Source organism: Siniperca chuatsi, linkage group LG10 (assembly GCF_020085105.1).
Source record: "Siniperca chuatsi isolate FFG_IHB_CAS linkage group LG10, ASM2008510v1, whole genome shotgun sequence".
In the NCBI taxonomy this organism is placed as follows: Eukaryota; Metazoa; Chordata; class Actinopteri; order Centrarchiformes; family Sinipercidae; genus Siniperca; species Siniperca chuatsi.
This window is the reverse complement of record NC_058051.1, coordinates 28,247,271-28,256,113: the sequence shown is the minus strand read 5'-3', so window position 1 is coordinate 28,256,113 and position 8,843 is coordinate 28,247,271. Positions and strand designations below refer to the sequence as shown.

The 8,843-nt window shown below is 39.6% G+C and overlaps 1 protein-coding gene across 3 annotated transcripts in view; it reads left to right on the top strand.

The window, feature by feature from the left end:
• Positions 1-330: 330 nt before the first annotated feature.
• xkr7 (XK, Kell blood group complex subunit-related family, member 7) overlaps positions 331-8,843 on the top strand; it is an 83,726-nt gene continuing 75,213 nt past the window's right edge. For 2 of the 3 annotated variants that reach the window (XM_044210110.1, XM_044210109.1), the window contains exons 1-2: positions 331-526; positions 8,623-8,680. The gene's annotated coding sequence lies outside the window, so the exon portion shown is untranslated. The remainder of the gene's footprint in view (positions 527-8,622; positions 8,681-8,843) is intronic. The other variant, XM_044210111.1, reaches the window with a different exon arrangement.

Sequence of the window (8,843 nt, the reverse complement as noted above, 5' to 3'; positions counted from 1 at the left end):
TCAACTGTGAATTTTGAAAGTAAATTGTGACAAACTTGGACAAACATGTTTATATTCAAGGAATATGCTAACTTTATGATAGCAAACTTTGTACATATTTGGATCAGGAATACATGAAAACTGAAAACAACCGGTCTAGCATACATATTTAGTCTTGTTTTTTAAAGAAATCTACCAACCACTAACTTTTTAAAGAAAATCAAGTTTATTTAGAAAGTGGTGTCAAACTGATCCGCAAAGGGCCGGTGTGGCTGCAGGTTTTCATTCCAGCCATGCAGGAGCACACCTGACTCGACTCATTCAATCAACCGAACTGTCTTCACACAGTTGATGTGTTGTATCAGGTGTGCTCTTGCTTGGTTGAAATGAAAGCCTGCAGCCACGCTGCCCCTTTCACGGATCAGTGTGACACCCCAAAGGGGTCCATCACAAATGGATAAAAAAAAAAAAAAGTATTTTCCATATTTTTCTCTGCCACCAGGTTGGCAGTAGACTTTAGCAAACAAAGTCAAAACTACCATCATTGGTAAGTGGGAAATGTGTTTGTGATTTATGTGAACAGACCCATTCATTTGTTTAGCGACTATGTTAAATGTATCAGGTTTAATGCAGAAATGCTACTATGCCATGTGGTGTCCTTTTAAAAGTATTTTACCCTGGTTTAACTGTGAGCTGTATTAGAGTAGTTTTCAAATTGAAGATTTGAAACCAAACTGCTGATAGGAAATTCTCCAAAGAAGCAAAAATATCTATCACCAAAAATAGCAAAGCATATGTGACAGTAAAAATAGCCTTCCACCCATCCAGTTCTCCATCATCTTCATCTTCTCTCTCATCCTTCTTGTAGCTGGCCCATTAAAATCATAATGAGACTGTTGCCGTTTTTGGAGACTGAGATTGGAAGAGTAATTCATTGCTGAAGCTAAATAATTGAAAGGATGAGGGAGTTTTGGGAAGGAGGCTGGGGTTAATATTGGGGCCGCAGATGGTACGTACAGTTACTCTTAAGGGAGGACAATTATTGTGATTTAAAATGGATACTTATGTCTCAATCACAATCTATTAGCTTCTTGGAATGTGTGCCAACACTATCTCAGAAAGTTTTTTTTTCGAAAGGAATTATACAAAGATGACGAATTTTCACTTCACTTTTCACATCTACTGGAAACCGCTCAAACCACGACAATTAGACAAGGTTATCATCATTTTATTGTGGTTGAAATTATAAAGTGTTCAAATTCTACTATCCAGTACAGTAGTATATGCCAATTAAGCTTCAAATATGGACAGTAGACCCCAGGAACAAGCTTCAGCTTTTCAGAGAGACTAAAAGAAACAGGGGGAAAAACTTGCTTTGGAGAAAATACAGATGCTAGTTCAAGAGCGGGTAGCTAGCTAGCTAGTCTGTTCTCTATATGGCAGTACATTTGACCTTTGTTTACTTTGTAGCAGTCTTTAACACGTTAGGTGTGAAGTAAATTTCCTGGACAGAAGTTGCTTAATGTACAAGAAAGCTCTACAATGGGATTCCCCTGAGCCAGATTTTCCTCATCATTAAGACTGTGGCTTCAATGGCAGCGTCATAAACAAGGCCTCGAGCAGTCTGTGAAACAAGTAGCCCAAACAAAGCGTTATAGATTAGTTAAAGGTAGATCAGTCTAAGGTAGCTTCTCCTCCTGAACAGTGGCTGAGTTCATCATCCTGTCAGAGTATTCAGGCATTAATCAGCTTCAGTTTAAATCTAAGAAACTGGAGGCTCTCAGGCTCTCCTGCTTCAGTTTTAAGTTACGGAAACTAAACAGACATTACATTCTATTACCTGGCTAAGAAATGGTAATGGTTAGTGACTAGCTTAGGAAGTAGTTCTGATTCTGAAACAAGTGAAAGGAAAACCAAAATGAAATTGTACTGTAATTCCTACCTGAAGTTTGTCTTTCAATATCTGTGAAACACAGAGGATACAAGCGTCAGTCAGCATTATATGCTGTATGTTTTGCTCATACTTCAGCCTCTCAGGCAGGTCTTCGGCATACAAACCCCATCTTTTTCATTAGATTGTCACACCTGAACCCAACCATCACCCAGACCATAACCATTTACAACTGAAACCCCACATAATCTTTGGAGTGGTGTTATCTTTGAAGTAGCACGGTGCGTTTACATGCCCTTAAGGAACCTGATTACAGTAAAAACCATATACATGAAGCGGGTCAATAATCAGATTTCTCCACCACAGACCTGCTTTTGAAAGCATGACTTGCTTATTCAACTGTTTTGACAGAAGACTGACTGACAGCGTGGAGAGAGGAGGCAGGCAGGCAGACAGACAGACAGGAGATCTTCCTCATAGCGTGAAGATGTGAATTTAACAAATATTTAAATGTTCGGTGGGGGGGGACTGACCTATTTAGACTTTCTGGAGGCTACTTTATGTTAGTTTCAAGTTTAGTCGGACTTTGGATGGAACTATTTTAAATACGAGGACACACTGCTAGGTGTAATTATCTCTCCTTTATCCAGCCACTCCGCTGTAACTTTGCCTGTCTGTTGTCTTTGTCCTAAACATGCAGGCTTGTAAAAATCTGGTTACTATATGGCAGAGAAATCTGCGTTCGAGAAATCTATCCCCTACCCCCAATTAGGGAAACCAGATTTTTCATTTAACTGTCAGTTAAGAAATCAGATTATCGGAGAAAGCCGACTGTTACCCTGTTACTTAAGTGCATGTAAACGTGCCGACTGTTGAAATCTCAGGTTCTATATGTACTGAAGTACTTACAGTATTTTCACTTTTCTTCGTATAGCCTGTAAATGTTGTTGCTATAAGGATGGCTGAGTACAGGTATTCCTGATGCACTGAAGCAGCTAGGGGCGTCCCCGGTTCGCTTCTGGTCGAGGACATATGCTGCGCTCTCTCTGTAATCTTTGAGTTTGTGCTAATTTAGCTACATTTTGAGGCCGTATTAGACCATTGTGAAAACCAAGTTAGGCCACAGGCAAATTTGCTACTAAAAAATGTTTTGGAGAATGACAACAAGTACACCCTAACCTAAAGTCTACTTATTGGTAAGCTGACTCAACAAGTTACAGAATAGGCCTACTTTGACAGTTCTTGAGGCTGTAATACACATAAAGCCATTTTGTGTACAGCAGTCCTACAGAGGACCTCCATGCTGGCCTCAATCCTGCTCGATTGATGTGATTCAACTGTGAAGCCTCTATTGTGTTTAGATCTTGTCTCATCATTCTCTATCTTTTCTTACATCTCATTTCATTTTTAAGGAGTACATGAAGTGCTGTTGATAAAGTAGCATAACTTGAATTATTTATAGTGCAGTACAACAAGTCCACAGAGTTTAATATGGGATCAGTGCTGTGAGCCAGCAGTGGCTCTCAATCACAGAGTCCCCCGGTGGAAACATCAATCAGCCCTCAGACAGTGACTGATGGATTTACTGAGAGTTTCAACTGTTTAGACAGACAAGCCAGGCCCAGATTTATTGAGCGCCATGACAAAGGTCTGAGAGGAGGAATATACCAAAATCTTTCCCTATTTCACTTCAGTTGAATTTGTGAGGCATCAACAGCAGAGGACTACTGTTAATGGACAGTTAAATGACATTAGTAACAAAATGGGTGACAGCGCACCATTTGCCCCCATTTCCATCTCTTACAAATCACATAAGTAACCATGCTTGTTTGTCTATAGCAAGACAAGTGTTGTTCAATCAGTTGAGTTCAGACTTTTCTCTTTTCTAATTTACCTTTTCTTGCATGTCCAGGAGGCAAATGGGACAGGAGCCAAACACTTCCTGTTTTTATGCCCTTGCTGATGTCATGGGATAGACCATGTGTGAGGGGGGAACTGTATTGGGTTGAAGATCCTATGGTTATGATTTGGATCATTTGTTTAAGCTATAGAGTTTTCATGTAAAGTGGTGATAAATATTGAAGTCTGTTGGTTATACTGCTGATGTTAAATGGCACAAATAACTTAACGTCACCTGTCTGTTGTATGTGAGAAAGCTGTACAACCCTGAGTGAAGCATGGTCCTGCCTTTAGCCAACTTTTCTACAGTTTGAAAGACTTTAAACAGCTGTTTGTTGCCACTTGGGGAAAAGAAGTGCCAGTGTAGCTTTGGAAATGGTAAGTTAGTTTGATATGAGTTTAAGTGTTCTTTTACATGACTTTTGCATTAATTGATTGTTTTGACCACTTAGAGTCAGCAGCTGTAAACACAACATCTGGCATATTAACCTTTTATAATGTTGTTATGGCAAATGTGTTATCATACACATCCAGCAGACAGAATAACTTTATCATCCAACTGGAGAGGTGCTTGTGGCCACCTGATGAATGTAAGTCTAATATTCACTCTCCCTTTACCTCTGGTTTGGTCTCTACCAAATCCGGAGAAAAATATCTAGCTCCTTAGCAGTAAAACCAAAACCAAGAGCTAAAAGAGACAAAAAATGAGAGATACTGCAGACTTGGGTGATAATTCTTTTGTGGGTTTGTCACTCCCAGCGAGTTTTCAGTTTTCACATTAGACATAGTCATAGAATCCGTTGATACAGTGATTTTGCAGGGTATGAAAAAAACTGCTAATTTCTTTTAAAATATTGAGTAAAATAAGAGTAATTTCAGGAGATATTTCTGCCATCATTGAAGTAAATACTCTTTTTGCTATGTCCCTAGATAACCTTTTTTTAAGGCTTTTTATTGACTCAAAAATCAGTGTTCCTTCCACTTTTATCTAATATTGTTGTATATCTACACCTACACACATAAAGGCACCCACAGATATTTTGGCAAGACGGGTGCGATATCAAACAATCATTCAGCACTGTTCTGGGAGCCTTCCAGGTATGAATGTGTTAGTATAGGAATGTAAAGCAAGGTGTTGCTGGGGAAAAAAGGAGTCTCTATGCTCGATCAGCTTTTCTTTGAGATTAAAACGTTATGTGCAGTGTAAGTCGCTCTTGTCTTTTAAGACGTTCCTCATGTTACCTTCTCCCTGCTGAATTAAACCCTTCTCTTCTACATCTCTACATCTCCCCTGCCTCTAGTCACTCTTTTTCTCTCTCATCCTCAGAAGAAATTCTACTTTCCTAAGCTTCTAACCTCTGTAAGATTTACCCAAATTGCTGTGACTTTGTGCAAATGGTTAAAAACAAGAGTGACTAGGCAAGGTTAGGGATTGTTTGAAGCAAAAATAACTTTGAGTAAAGTTGTGGCCACCTAGCATAGCAATTACTGCCCATATTTTTTGCTTTTGTTGTTGTCTGGCAAGGCTCAACAGGCATATATGATCAGCCCAGTCATTATTTTAAGCATCCTCAATAGATCAGTAAACAGTAAAGTATTCAATGATTTAAAATATCTCTCCTTTTGCCAGACCTGAATGGACAAATTAGCTGGTATAGGTGTTTACTCCTAATTTCCAATGAGGAAAACATGGCGGCTGTTCTAGAAACATCAAATTGATCCTAGACTATCCACCAAAAATAATTTTCTGGATAAATTTAAAGTGAGGCCATGCCGTTTCATAATTGTGCTTCATTTGATTTGTTCAATGCCTTGAGTTACGTTATCATCTTAACGATTCCAGGAGCTCTCTGATTGGTCCAACATGTAACCATTAGGCTCAAGGGTTTTTAAAATGATACAGATGTGTTCAAGATGGTCGCAATATAGAGTCCAAAAAATTAAAGAAGCTGTCCCAGACAGCCAAAATGTCTTAGCCCAACAGCAGGACCAAAACATGTCAGCATATCAAACTCATAATACACCAAAACAAGCCTAGTGGGCCCATTTTTGGTGTTGACACTGACTGCTGGTCAGAGAGCTGCTAAAGTTGGGAATACATCTTAAAATTATTAAAACCTAAAAGACTAGACCCCAGAAGTGTAGTGGTGCATATACGCAGATAAACAACGTACACCTCTGAGCAGGGGGATTTGCCTTATACCTACCTAAAAATAGCCAAAGATACATATCCCTGTCCATCTTGCAGAGCAAGGCTGCAGCCGATCATGTTACAATCTTTCGGGTATCTATGGCATTAACTGCGGGCGGCTTAAGCCACAGTATACCCACCTACCAGGACATCGCTACACCACTGCTAGACATGCCACACAACACTATTCCACCAACACAGCCTTGACAAACAGAAGTACATAGTTTGCTGTTTGTCTTAAAAATTATTATTTCTTCCACTCACACACGTAACACTGCCGTCGTTTTGTCTGTGTGGACGGCTTCAGCATCTCTGTGGCTTTACTCCTTAGTCCTCTCGGCCCTCTAGCGAGTCTCAGGAATAGCAAAATACTAATGAAGGGTTGAGTAATTACTCCTCTTAATATAAACGTTATAATGGGATTAAAGTGATCCCACATCCTCCCCCTGCCCTCCCCCTATCCCTTCCCCTTTGGACTCCCAGCCATACTCTTCTCTGGAAGTCTCTTTTATCCTCATATGTCTCTATACCTCGCTCTATCTTCTGTGTTCATTGTTTATTTCAGGGTGTCTTTGTGAATCGGTTGTTGAGACAATGAGCTTTCGAGGGCCAGTCAGCTGCACGATATGTTTGTGTGTGTGTGTGTGTGTGTGCGCTTGTACCAGACAGTATGTGTATAGTTTGTACAGTAGGGTGTTCGCTGTGATATTGTTTGTGTGGAGACTTATTTTGTGTGTGCGCGCACTTGGAACAGCATGTGACTAAACAACAGAAAGTGAACATGGCAGCTGCCATGCTGCACAAACTCCCACTCCTTAGACGAACCATACATACACACACGCACACACACACGCTCATGCACACACACATTTGGACCTCTATACTTGTGAGGACTCTCTTTGGCATAATACAGCCCTAGCCCCCTTACCCTTAACATTAGCCTAAACCTAATTCTATCATCATCATTATAAAATTAGCACCAACAATATTCAGTCAGAATCAGCTTCTTTGGCCAAGTACATGTTCACATACAAGGAAATTCACTCAGTTTTTTCATTTCTCTCAATGTACTTACAGAGTTACAAGAACAATTATCAGGAAGAGAGAAATACAGCTAAAAACAAATGTATTACTCGTTTCAGACATTTTCCACATAAAAATGGCAAACAAAAACAAGAATTAATTCCAGCTTTTTTTAAAGTAAAAATTATTAAATGTAAATTGAATATCTTGGAAATGGATTTTGGACCGTTGGTCAACAGGACAAGCAAATGGAATTTGTTACCTTTTGTCTATATAGGAAATTGTTATGGAGATTTTTCACAATTTTGGACATTTTATTGACAATTATTTGATTCATAGAAAAAATAAACCAGATTAATCAATAGTGAAAATCAGAGCTGAAACGATTTGTTGATTAATCAATAGAAAAGTAATCAATTATTTTGATAATGGATATTGTGGGGTTTTGGACTGCTTGTCTGACAAAATGAGCAGTTTAAAGATGTCATCTTCAGCTTTAGGAAATTATGAACGGGATTTTTCACTTTTCTGACATCTTATAGGCCGAATGATTAATTGCTTTAAGAAAATAATCAGCAGATTAATCGATAAATGAAAATAATCATGAGTTGTAGCTCTAATTCTAACCATAACCCCTAACAGTCTTAATCTTCAATGAGCCCTCTCTTTCCAAAACTTAACTCTGAAATACTCTGAAGGACTAAAACTAAAACCTGTCCTCATAAAGACAGAAGTATGTGAACACACACACACACACACACACACACACACACACACACACACAAGCCTTCAGAGGCATATCTAATCTTAACATTAACACTAAGTTACTAGGCTTTCTGTTCTTCTCTCGTCTCCAACTGAGCATAATGAGCAGTGAAAGACTGCAGTTATCAAAAAAAGAGCAGAAACTGTAAAGAGACATCTTCCCTGTTATGGTGGCGAATCTCGTGTGCAGCCAAACTCCTGCTTTCTTTCAACCCACCTGATGTGCACAGAGAAGAGAAACGGGACTTGTGTATCATTGATTTATCTGTGTTGCTGGAAAATTAGATTTTTGCCATTTCTACAAACACAGTTAAAGCTAGGGTAGGTAATGTGTTATGTGTTTCAGAAGCAGTTTTGTTATGTTTGTTGAGATTCTCTTTATATCCCGACAGCAATCAATAAATCAAATGCTCTGAAAAACATTTTTTTTTTTTTTTTTTTAAATCCAGTATCTGTCACAGGCTTGTTTATAAATGACTGGCTGGCCTACCTGCCTGTCTTCCTACCTACCTGCTTACATGCGTGCACTCATTGTGCATGAAAATGTGTTTTGGGGGAGTGGCTTTGGAGGGATCTGGTCAGGATCTGCAAGAATACCAAATATGTCGCTAGCTTAGCTTTGGAACAAAATCATGTGGTCTCTTAATCCTCATTGTTGTGTCCTCAGAAACTAAAGCTGCGGTTTAAACTGCACCGTGGTTTAGTCTAATCCCAGCTGCTGTATCCTGCAGGCATTACCTAAATGCCACTAGAATTCACTGTATCTGAGGTTTAGTAAGTAAAACTTGCTGCAGACCTGGATTAAAGATGTAGTAGGCAACAACTGAACATACACAATGGAAAACCTTCCACGTCTCTCTCTGCTTCCCACCAGACCCACGGCTTCGTAAGGCAGCAGAAGGAGCCGGTTGCCCTGCGAAACCTCATCCCTGGTGAGTGTTTCTCAGCCATTGTGTTTGCAAAACTCCTGAAGATGTTGAGCTTGAGTGAGAGCATGCTCGGGGGAGGGGGGCTGCTCACCGTGTGCAAGAGCAGTGACGGACACTGCATTAGAGACTCCGCCTGTCTCTGATTTGTTGTTTTCGTTCGGGCGCA